This window comes from Macaca nemestrina, chromosome 6 (assembly GCF_043159975.1).
Source record: "Macaca nemestrina isolate mMacNem1 chromosome 6, mMacNem.hap1, whole genome shotgun sequence".
Lineage (NCBI taxonomy): Eukaryota > Metazoa > Chordata > Mammalia > Primates > Cercopithecidae > Macaca > Macaca nemestrina.
The window spans coordinates 4566332-4576062 of record NC_092130.1 but is presented as its reverse complement, the minus strand read 5'-3'; the positions used below and the strand labels follow the sequence as shown (position 1 = coordinate 4576062).

General features: G+C 50.4%; 1 protein-coding gene across 1 annotated transcript in view; it reads left to right on the top strand.

Annotated features, from left to right (window-relative positions):
- Positions 1–346: 346 nt before the first annotated feature.
- LOC105480922 (complexin 2) overlaps positions 347–9731 on the top strand; it is an 83597-nt gene continuing 74212 nt past the window's right edge. Inside the window, exon 1 of the mRNA XM_011740123.2 lies at positions 347–596. The gene's annotated coding sequence lies outside the window, so the exon portion shown is untranslated. The remainder of the gene's footprint in view (positions 597–9731) is intronic.

Below are 9731 nucleotides of genomic sequence, written 5' to 3'. Positions count from 1 at the left end.
TGGGCACATAGCTTGTCTTGCTAGTGAAGGATCCCGTCAAAAAGTTAGTTTAGAGAGCTTTCTCTGGGACATGGTAAAAGACAGCCTGGAATGAGGTACTAGCGGCAGTCAGGCCAGTGAGTGCAGTTTGCAGCAGAGCAGGTAGGTAGACCTGCATTTGGTTATTGGTCACAGAAATGGAGAAAGACATATTTCAAAGTCAGGATGCCCTAGTGGCAGACCCCTAAGTCCTCGAACTTCAGGGCAGCACTGCCTGTGTGGGAACTCTCCCTTGTCTCCTTGATTTCACGGCCACCTCTGCTGGCGCCCTCTCTCGTCTCCGCCGCCAGCCCCCGCCTCCTTTCTCGGGAAGCTTGGGTCTCCCTGGGAGCGGGTCTGCCCTTGGGGGGAGGCCTCTGGGCTCTGTGCCCTGCAGCTCGGCAGACATTCGGGGCGGACAGAAACGGGGCTCGGCGCCCCCCGCGTGCACGTGTGCTAGCCCAGGCAGGAGGGAGCGCCTCGGCGGAGGAGTCAAGGAAGAGGGGGAGGGAGAAACGCGCCAGAACCTCGGTCCCGGGCGCCCTGGTCGGCCGCGGAGGAGCTGCAACCTCCAACAGGTTCGTAGAACGCGCGCTCGCTCCCTGTGGCTGAGCCGCCCTCCTCCGCGGGAGCGGTTGGCGGAGAGACCCCGGCCACAGGCCCCGCGCTCGAGAGCTTCCTGAAGGCGGCTTCCTCCGGCCTCTCCCCCTCCCTAGAGCTCTCAGCCGCCGGCGGCTCTTCCGGGGCGAGGCAGAGGGCGCCTCGGGCTTCTCGCTCCAGCACTACCTCGGGGACAGCTCCCGCGCCGCGCGGGGTCCCTCCCGGGTCAGCACTGCAGCGGAGGACAGCGGCGGCCGGGCAGGCTCCTCTGCACCCTCCGCCCGGGTTCCGCGCGGCTGCTAAGGACAGTCCTTCGCCCCCGCGCGCCGCTCCCCGCGCCAGCACCGCGGCGGCGGACAGCTCTCTCCTGCTGCACAGCGAACCGCGAACAAAGCCGCGGGTCTGGGGCCCCCTGCGCGCCTAGGGGTGGCGTGAGGCTGCATCGATCGGGGGATTTCAGCTTCTCCCAGAGCGGTGTCACCGGCGAGCTGGGCGGGGGCCTACCACAGCCGCGCGTCTCCGGCTTGGGTCTGCCGTCCGCCGAGGCCTGGCCGTGCAATGGCGGGGCCCAGCTAAGAGTGGGCAAGAGGGTGGAGGGGACACAGGCACAGAAGGGTCCCGGCTCCGCTGGGCGGGCTGGGCCTAGGCTGAGGTCTCGGCGGGGAGGAAGGAGTGCGCCGCCCCTTCTTCCCTCCAGACCCCCACCCCCATCCCAGCTCAGAACCGCGGACTTCCAAGAGCCCAGCACAGAAGCCCGCGGCTGGCAGCTGCAATCACTGACTCCGGCTGTCCCCGGAACATCCCTAGAAAGTGTGAGGCTGAGTTTCCGTAGGGGGAGGGGGGCTGAGAAGCCGCGGGGAAGCCTCACGAACGGGACAGCTCCAGGCTCCCTCTCTCCCTCACGCCCCGGGGTCCGCCCCCACCTCCAGAGAAATCCCAGACCGCAGACAAGGCAGTGGGGAGGGGGCGACCCAGATCGCAGGTCGAGAACTCGGCTTAGGCCTGGGAGGTTGCAATTAGCAAGAAAAAAAGGTTGAGGGCGTCTGTGAAGCCGGGAGGTTCCCAAACAGGGAAGCCAGTTCCGCGGCAGGAAAGCATACGAGGAAGAGAAACCTTTTCTCTGAGAGCTGAGGCTGGGAGGGCCCTCGGATCACGTGACACTCTAGATCACTCATTGTCTCCGCGGAAGACAAGGCCTAGAGGGCAGGGGTGCTTCGCCCAAGGTCACTCAGCAATTTAGTAGCAAAGCCGGGCCTAAAACCCGGGCTCTCTAACTCCTGGTCCTGTTGCATAACATTCACGGCGAAGTCTTAAAATCCCAGATGCAAGGAGAATAGCAGAGTGGTTTACTTACTAGCATGTGACCTTGGGCAAGTGATCTTCTGAGACTATATTCAGCTATTAAAGAGGAATGAGAAGATTAATAGTACCCACTTGGATGATAATTTAATGAGAGAGCCATGTAATGAGCTTAGTGGCACATAGTAAATGCTCAAAAAACGGTAGATCCTATGACTGCTATTATCCTTTCTGTAAACTTGTACTGGGGACTTATTATATACCAGGCACTGGCTGTGCACTGGGGAGGTAGAGAAGTAGCTTGAGGAGGTCACAGGCCAGAAAAGAAAACAAACAGTTGCAATATGTTATGATAAGTATCAAGGCAACTGGGCTGGTGGGATCTCAGAAGCAGGAGTCAGGAACTGTAAGGAAAGACGAGGAGAAGGACCCCAGGCAGAGAGAGCTGTGTGTCAAGGCCAAGAGATGTGAAGTCCCAGCCACCAAGGAAATGTCACTGTGCCAGAGGGTCCTCGGGATATGGACTGAAAGATGAGAGTGGAGAGAAGGGCTGGAGCCAGTCTCCAAAGAGCCTTTTATGATGGAATACTTCAAACATATTTAGAAAAATAGAAAGAATAGTATAATACCCCCCCACATACCCATCATTCAGCTTCAACAGTTGGCCAATTTTGTTTCATTTATACCCACACCCACTCTCATCACACACACCCACATCCACTCTCATCACATGCGCACACACTCACACTGACTTATTTGGAAGCAAACCCAAGACATCACATCATTTCATGCAGAGAGATTTTAACATCCGTACAACTTCTGCCATTCAGATACTGGACCACCCTGGAAGTCACTAACTCAAATGGTGACCTTCCCTTCTCAATCCATTCTGAACATTTCTGTTCTTTGCAGGATGTCTTGAGAAGCCACACTATAGTGATGAGCCACATGCATTAAAAGAAACTGTTTCAGAAATAAACAAGGGATACATCAACCCTCAACAGGTTTGACCATGCCAGAATTGTTCATGTCCACTACCTACACTGGGCATTAGACCAATAAGTAAAGACAAATCAAACCCCATAGAGAAAAAGCAAGAGCTTCCTTTTCAAAGTAATTTGAATCATGAGCTCCTAAGGCTAGAAAGCTTAACATTATGGAAATCATTGATTTGGAAATCATCCGGCTCAACAGCCACATTTTACAAATGAGGAAAAGAGGGGTAAAAAATGGGGAGAAACTGGCCCAAAGTTCCATAATGCAGAGACCAGAACCCAGATCTATGAACTCATAAATTTAGGATGCCATTTTCTTCTCTAGCTCAAAGAGGCTGGAAGAGGAAAAAGGAAGGGGGGCAAAAAATAGCCTTCTTGGTTCTCAAGAAGATGGCTATGTATGACAGTTGGTCTTGATCTTTGAGATCCCTTTGCAAGTTTCCCTTCTCTCTCTCTCTCTCTCTCTATATATATATATATATATATATGTGTGTGTGTGTGTGTGTGTGTGTGTGTATACATATATATATATATAGTGTAATCACAGCTTACTGCATCCTCGAACTCCTGGGCTTAAGGGGTCCTCCCTCCTCAGCCTCCCAAGTAGCTTGGACTTCAGGCGTGCACCACCATGCCCAGCTATTTTTTTAAAGTTTTTTTTTTCTTTCTTTCTTTCTTTCTTTCTTTCTGTAGAAATTGAGTCTCACTATGTTGCCCAGGCTGGTCTCAAACTCCTGGGCTCAAGTGATCCTCTTGCCTCACCTCCCCAAATGCTGCTGGGATTGAAGGCATGAACCACTCCACCCAGCCCCTTCCATATATTTTCTAAGTAACTTGATCTTGGTGGCACCTTCTTTCTGGCTGCTGTGCTAACCTCTCAGCTGGTCCCTTGGTTCTCATTAGCAAAAGGCTGAACAGTCAGAAGCCCAGATCTCATTTCTGTGGATTTTTGCCTGCCCTGCTTGCCTTAACCAGATGCATATGAGGCCTTCCTTTTCCCATTTGCCCTGAATTTGGCTGCACACCCTGCTCAGTTACAGACCTCAGCTCCTTGGAGGTGCTAAATGAGTAGTGTTTGGCTCAGGCCCTGGTAGGACTCAGAGCTCTTGTGCCTTTTGGGAACATAAAGTCTCCCCATTACTGATATTACTGATGAAATGTGATGGCCATAATGGGTATGTGTGTTCTGACTGGGCTCTGGGGCTTTTACTCTGCAAGTCAGATATTTCACTTTGCAGGGAAGCCCCTGCTACCAGATGGGGAGGGCAGTGTCTCACAAGTTTCCCCAAGTCTTAGGTAGACAATTGAGAGCACATGCAAGGAGCTCTTAGCATCCTTGGTGAAGGGAAGTCAGCAGAGAACAGCCATTAAAAGCCAATAAAAGTCCCCTTGAACCCAGCAGGTGGAGGGTGCAGTGAGCTGAGATCGTGCCACTACACTCCAGCCTGGGCAACAGAGTGAGACACCATCTCCAGAAAAAAAAAAAAAAAAAAGTGCCTTGCTCTGGGAGTGTGATTGCAGTCCAGACATAGAAAAGCGATCAAGATAGGGCATCCCAGCTTGTGAAATTATCCCAGCTATCAGCTTGGGATGAGACTGACTTCGATGCATTATATTACCTGGGCCTAGTTGAACTGCAATATGTAAGATCCCAAAGGGACTTGGTGAGCATCTCCTCTTCCTTCAAGACGCTTACTCATTGAATGGCTATTCTGTGTCAGGCACTATTCCAAGTGATGGTGATACAGCAGAACAAGGCACTGCTAATCTCTGTTCTCACGGGGCTCACAGATTCACAGTAGGCACAGTCATTGATAACAATTGAAAAGCAAATGTGAAAATAGACAGACAGACAGATAGAGAAGGCCTGTGTGAACCAGTGACATGGAATTGAGGCCTGAATAACAAGAGTCAGTCATGTGACGACGTGGGGCAGCACACTCCAGGCAAAGGAAATCACTCTGGCAGAGGCCCTAATGTGAGCCTGGACTGTGTGGGGACAGATGGGAGGTGGAGTGAGTGAGGGGAGAGCAGCAGCCGCCAGGGGCAGGGATAGGGCAGAAAGGAGATCGTGCAGGCCCTTCTAGGCCATGGTCAGGATTGAAGCTGTTATTCTAAATGTAATAGATAGTAGCCAGATGGCTTTAAGCAGAGGAGTGTTAAAAAAAAAAAAAAAAAAAAAAAAACTGGATGTTTTAAAAAAAATGGCTCTGTTGCTGTGTGAAGAGTGGATGATACGGGGGTGCTGGGCTGAGCACTGAGGCAGGAAGGGTGAGACACAGCCTCTCCCACCCGGAGGTGGTCAACATTCAACTGAGGAGACAATAGGCAAGCAAGAACAACAGTATCCCATGCTAAAGGCTGCCATTGTGGGAACAGAGACAAGAAGATTTAAGTCAGCCTGGGAAGCATCAGGGAAGGCTTCACGGAGGTGCACAATGGATGTGGGATTGTATCTGGGAAAGGAGAGTGGTAAGGCTGCTGCACAGGTGCACCAAGCGGCAGTGTGTGGTGGCCGTGGAGGGCATGGCCCAGGAGCCAGGCTGCCTGCTTTCAAACCCCAGCCCTGCCATTGAGAAGCTGCATGGGCTTAGGCAATTGTTTACCCCTGTGTGACTCGATGTCCTCATTCTTAAAATGGAGATGATGAGAGTCCAAAGACTTATTTCAAGGGATTTCTGTGAGAGTTAAACAAGTTAAAATATGTGCAGCACTCAGACATTCCTGGCACTCAGAAAGTGCCGTATGAGTACGAGTATTCTAAATAAAAACGGAGCAAAATGGAGATGGGCAAGCCAGGAGCACATGCCAAGAAGTGTCCACTAGAGCCCGGCTTGGGGCCTTGAATCCCAGGCCACAGATGCCCACCTTGTTCTGTAAGCAATGGGGAGCTATTGAAGACTTTTAAGCATGGGGGTTCAGAGTAGAGAGGAAGATAAAATTCAAAGGCCCAGAGAGGGAAGGGAACTAACCCACAGTCACACAGCCAGTTACCGGCAGCAGTCTCTGTCCTCCAGCTCCTCCACTGAGTTAATATCTGTAGGAGGACAAAGGCAGCATATATTTTGTCCCATCATTGCATCCTCAGAGTCTAGAATAATGCCTAGGGTATTCTCAGAAAATATTTGGGGACTACATTGCTGAATTGGTAGCCAAGTGGGCCAGCAAACATCAGAAACCTTGAATCGTCTAGGAGCTCAGTGCTTTCAGGACAATGGAGAAACCACTTCTCAAGAAAATAAACCAACCTTCCAGAGGTGTTGACGTGGGGTCTCAAGCCCTTCCAAATCCTAGGTTCTCCTGTGATCAAAGACACCACTGCCCACACTTTCCCTGCCACCCCCTCAATCTGCAACAAGCATTGCTGCATAGGGTTCAAAAGTTAATCTTGGTAAAGTGCCTGGCAGATGAAAACTGTTCCCCAGACATTCAGCGTGGTAAGTGCCAATGCGGAGAAAATGTATCTCCACATTTGCAGAGGCAGGCCTTTGTGTTCCACAAAAACCAGCCATTAGAATTCCTGTCTCTGACTCGTCGGAAGCTGCGACAGCCAGGCGGGCAAGTAGGGTCTTGCAGTTCAAGCAGCAAATGGCAAAAGGCTCCGAGGAACTCAGCCCTGGCTCTCACATCAGGAACACCTCTGCAGAGCAGGGCATGGGGCCAGGTGTTTCTCCAACAGGAGAGAGCCTCGGCCCTGACTGTTCTAGCTGGAAGATCTTAAGCAAATCCCACCACGTCTCTGAGCTTCAAGTTCATCATCTGTAAAATGGGGATAATACCACCAGGGCTCGCTGGGTCATTTTGCACAATGACAGGCACATAGCAGATGCTCAACAAATGTGCTTTCTTTCTTTCTTTCTTTCTTTCTTTTTCTTTCTTTCTTTCTTTCTTTCTTTCTTTCTTTCTTTCTTTCTTTCTTTTTTTTTTTTTTTTTGAGACAGAGTCTCGCTCTGTCACCCAGGCTGGAATGCAGTGTCATGATCTTGGCTCACTGCAATGTCCACCTCCCAGGTTCAAGCAATTCTCCTTCCTCAGTTTCCCAAGTAGCTGGGATTACAGGCACCTGACATCACACCAGACTAATTTTTGTATTTTTAGTAGAGACAGGGTTTCACCATGTTGGCCAGGTTGGTCTTGAACTCCTGACCTCGGGTGATCTGTTTGCTGGGACCCAAAGTGCTGGAATTACAGGCATGAGCCACCCACTGTGCCCAGCCCAAATGTGCTTTCAATTATGAAAATAACACTGTGGGTTAAGGTTATCATCCCACTTCCCAAATGTGAAAACTGAAGCCCAAGGAATAGCTCATTGATTCGTCAATACCCACTGGGCAGTTGTATGAGCCAATAACTGTTTTCGAAGCTGGAGAGACAGTGAAGAGGAAGACAAGGGCCATGCCTCTGTGGAGCTCACTTTCTAGTGGGGAGAAAAAAACCAGGCAAGTAAACAAAATCATTTCACCAAGTCATATAAATACTAGAAAGAAAGTAAAAGACAGTGTGCCAAGGAGGATGAGGCTGTTTAAATTAGGGAAGGCTTCAAGGAAGAGGCATTGGGGCTGGCATCTGAAGGAGAAGAAGCTGCCTATGGGACAAGCGTAGAGGCAGAAGGAACAGAACATGCAGAGGTCCTAGGACAAAAACGACCCTGACAAGATTGCAGGGCAGGAACCAAGTGAGCAAGGAGGAGGTCACAGATGGTGAGAGCAGAAAGGCTGTGAGGCTGGGGTTAGGCAGGGCCTTGAAGGCTGGGGGAGTCTCCTTGTGAGACAGAGGGGTGGCGTGATCTAAAGTGTGGTGAAGTCACTTCCTTCAGTCACTCAGCCAGTAAGGGGTGGATGGGGTGAAGCCCATGTCAGAGTTATCCCCTGGGCCCTCCTTCAGGCCACAGTCCCTGCTGCCATCTCTAGAGCAGGTCAGCCAAGGGGCAGCGCAAGTGATGCATCTGCAGGACTCACCTGCTGGGAAATAAATCCATTGGCGCGGGCAGCCGTGTGGGCACTGCAGTGCCTTGCGGGCAGCATCCTAATGCCGGTTGGATGCAGGGGGAGGGAGACAACATAAGGCCACCAGGACTGGGGTGAGGCCAGTAAGGCACCTGCCTCTGGTGCACAATTTAAGGGGATGCTGAAAACTTGATTAAGATAAATAACTTTGTATGCAATATTTTAAAAAAATTAGTGCAAAAAAACCATGATAAATAAAATATCAAAATTTTAAATAAAGACAGGATACAAAAGAGGAGGGATTAGGGTGAGGAAGGTGAAATGAGTTGTACATAAGTAGGTTCTAATCTTGGCCCTCAGACATTTGCTCAACGGCAGGGACACTGCCTGGGCCAAGCCCTGTTCCCACTAGGAGCCAGTATCAGGAGCCAGTCTGCTCATGGAGAACTGAAAATAAGAAACTGTTCCCGGTAGGGGCCCCAGAGAACACTGCCTGCCTTGGCTGTGGAGACAGAAGCCCGGAGAAAGGATCACACATCAAGGAGGTGATACTGGGCCTGTACCCTAAGGTGCTGTGTAGGATCAGACCCAGCCCTTGTATGCTTTGGGAGCCTAGTAAGGTGCATTGCCTCTCAAGCCTCGATTTCCCCGTCTTTGAACCCAGAACTAATAAAACTTAGTCACCAGGATTCAGTAGGATACTGGTTAAAGTCCTCTAGTGCCTGGCTACTCAATGTGTGGTCCACAGACCGGCAGCATCAACATCAGCTGGGAGTTTATTAGAAATGCATGATCTCAGCTGCATCTCAGAGCCACTGAATCAGAACCTGCATTTTAACAAGCTCTCCCGGTGATTGACACACATGTTTAAATCTGAAAGCCTGGTCGATTCTTGGCACATAAAAGATGCTCATTAAATGTTAGTGCTACTCCCCTGACTAGCCAACCCTGTTAGATTCTGACTTCAGACAAGAGGAAAAACCTAAGATGTAAGAAGAGATCCTGAGGTGGACACCTCATGCATTTCAAACCAGCACGTTTTGAAGCCAGGGAGCCAGGCCAAGCTCTTCCTATACTTAACCGTATGAGCCCTCCATTTCGTTCTTATGTAAAATGGGGATAATAATTATAGGTAGCTCCCATGGTTGTTGTAATATTAGGAAAACACTCAGCACAATGCTTGGCACATAGTAAGTGTTCAGTAAACTCTTGCTGCTGTGGCCGCTGCTGGTGGTGGGCCAATGAATTTCAATAGAGCACGGACCATGTGATGAAATGAAATCAATAACATTCATCTTAATTATTCTTTGCCATTTGTAAAGCACTTCGATTGACACCATTTCAGCCAACTCTAATAACCCTTTTGAGTAAACATGAGATATATCCATTTTTCAGAGAAAAAAAAATATCTAGACTCAGGGATGAGATGACTTGTCCACTAGGATTTAAATCCCTGGAGTCTGACACTAAAATCTGTGTCAGCAACAGAGAATCCAAGCAATAAGCATGGAAAATATCAAAAATGGGATGAGACAGCATTAGACTGCAGCGATCCCTTTTTATTTTACAGAAGGGAAAACTGACACCTGTGGAGGGGAAGAAACGTGTCCAAGATCTTTCACACAGAGCATCAGCTCTGGGGTCAGAACCCAGCTTCCAAGGCTTTCCGTGTCCAGACCACCTCCCTCACCTGGTTGGCCAGCCTCCACCTGATGAGCCCGGCAGGCTGCAAGTGGCAAGTCCCCTGGGCGGGTCTAGTGGTCAGGGGGCATCCCAGCCCCACCTTTCCTTCCAGCGCAGTCAGAGGAGGAGCTCATGTTGCCAAGGGGAGGGCTGCGAGGTTGCTAGGACACAGTCTGCAAGCAGTCAGGTG